At 41.7% G+C, this 2,500-nt stretch overlaps 1 protein-coding gene across 1 annotated transcript in view; it reads right to left on the bottom strand.

Annotated features, from left to right (window-relative positions):
• Nucleotides 1-2,500, bottom strand: part of LOC120565597 (zinc transporter 2-like) — a gene marked incomplete in the record, with an annotated part of 356,424 nt that overhangs the window by 100,484 nt on the left and 253,440 nt on the right.

The following is a 2,500-nucleotide window of genomic DNA, read 5'->3' as shown; positions in this document are numbered from 1 at the left end:
CGATTCATTTAGTAGTTTGAATGTAATTGGGTTTGATATATATATATATATATATATATATATATATATATATATATATATATATATATATATATATAATATAATATAATTAGTGGATGGACAGTTGCTGATTTACGATGGTATATATACAGTGCCTTGCGAAAGTATTCGGCCCCCTTGAACGTTTCGACCTTTTGCCACATTTCAGGCCTCAAACATAAAGATATAAAACTGTAATTTTTTGTGAAGAATCAACAACAAGTGGGTCCCAATTATGAAGTGGAACGAAATTCATTGGCTATTTCAAACTTTTTTAACAAATAAAAAACTGAAAAAGTGGGCGGCAAAATTATTCAGCCCCTTTACTTTCAGTGCAGCAAACTCTCTCCAGAAGTTCAGTGAGGATCTCTGAATGATCCAATGTTGACCTAAATGACAAATGATGATAAATAGAATCCAGCTGTGTGTAATCAAGTTCTCCGATAAATGCACCTGCTCTGTGATAGTCTCAGAGGTCCGTGTAAAGCGCGCAGAGCATCATGAAGAACAAGGAACACACCAGGCAGGTCCGAGATACTGTTGTGGAGAAGTTTAAAGCGGATTTGGATACAAAAAGATTTCCCCAAGCTTTAAACATCCCAAGGAGCACTGTGCAAGGCGATAATATTGAAATGGAAGGAGTATCAGACCACTACAAATCTACGAAGACCGGGCCGTCCCTCTAAACTTTCAGCTCATACAAGGAGAAGACTGATCAGAGATGCAGCCAAGAGGCCCATGATCACTCTGGATGAACTGCAGAGATCTACAGCTGAGGTGGGAGACTCTGTCCATAGGACAACAATCAGTCGTATACTGCACAAATCTGGCCTTTATGGAAGAGTGGCAAGAAGAAAGCCATTTCTTAAAGATATCCAATAAAAGTGTCGTTTAAAGTTTGCCAAAAGCCACCTGGGAGACAAACCAAACATGTGGAAGAAGGTGCTGTGGTCAGATGAAACCAAAATCGAACTTTTGGCAACAATGCAAAACGTTATGTTTGGCGTAAAGCAACACAGCTTATCACTCCGAACACACCATCCCCACTGTCAAACATGGTGGTGGCAGCATCATGGTTTGGGCCTGCTTTTCTTCAGGGCAGGGGAAGATGGTTAAAATTGATGGGAAGATGGATGGAGCCAAATACAGGACCATTCTGGAAGAAAACCTGATGGAGTCTGCAAAAGACCTGAGACTGGGACGGGAGATTTGTCTTCCAACAAGACAATGATCCAAAACATAAAGCAAAATCTACAATGGAATGGTTCACAAATAAACATATCCAGGTGTTAGAATGGCAGTCAAAGTCAAGGCGAATCCAATTGAGAATCTGTGAAAGGAACTGAAAACTGCTGTTCACAAACGCTCTCCATCCAACCTCACTGAGCTCGAGCTGTTTTGCAAGGAGGAATGGGCAAAAATGTCAGTCTCTTGATGTGCAAAACTGATAGAGACATACCCAAGCGACTTACAGCTGTAATCGCAGCAAAAGGTGGCGCTACAAAGTGTTAACTGAAGGGGCTGAATAATTTTGCACGCCCAATATTTCAGTTTTTTATTTGTTTAAAAGGTTTGAAATATCCAATAAATTTCGTTCCACTTCATGATTGTGTCCCACTTGTTGTTGATTCTTCACAAAAAATTACAGTTTTATATCTTTATGTTTGAGGCCTGAAATGTGGCAAAAGGTCGAAAAGTTCAAGGGGGCCGAATACTTTCGCAAGGCACTGTATATTATTTAAAATTATGTGATGGAATAGTGCAAGCACAGAAGTTAGACTTTTCTTTCATTAAAAATCACTAAAACTGATTAATAACATAACATCCATATATTTATATATATATATATATATATATACACATATATACATGTAACGGTGTGAAGAGTTGCAGGTCAGGAGGGAGAAGTGGTTGTCGAGGAGGAAACTCTCGGAGGGAAACAAAGCTGAGGGAGGAGAAACCAAACAAGTGTAGGAAGCAGTCAGAAACAACTGGAGCAGCAGATGGAGAGGGAGACAGAGAGAGAGACAGAGAAGCAGACAGAGAGACACAGAGAGAGAGACAGAGAGAGAGACAGAGAGGGAGACAGAGAGAGAGACAGAGAGAGAGACAGAGAAGCAGACAGAGAGACACAGAGAGAGAGACAGAGAGAGAGACAGAGAGAGAGACAGAGAGGGAGACAGAGAGAGAGACAGAGAGAGAGACAGAGAAGCAGACAGAGAGAGAGAGAGAGTGGGAGACAGAGTGGGAGAGAGAGACAGAGAGAGAGACAGAGTGGGAGACAGAGAGAGAGACAGAGATAGAGACAGAGTGGGAGACAGAGAGAGAGACAGAGTGGGAGACAGAGAGAGAGACAGAGAGGGAGACAGAGAGAGAGACAGAGAAGCAGACAGAGAGGGAGACAGAGAGAGAGACAGAGAGGGAGACAGAGATAGAGACAGAGAGGGAGACAGAGAGAGAG

Source organism: Perca fluviatilis, chromosome 9 (genome assembly GCF_010015445.1).
Source record: "Perca fluviatilis chromosome 9, GENO_Pfluv_1.0, whole genome shotgun sequence".
Classification (NCBI taxonomy): domain Eukaryota; kingdom Metazoa; phylum Chordata; class Actinopteri; order Perciformes; family Percidae; genus Perca; species Perca fluviatilis.
The sequence above is the reverse complement of the archived record's forward strand: the minus strand, read 5'-3'. Positions and strand labels throughout refer to the sequence as shown.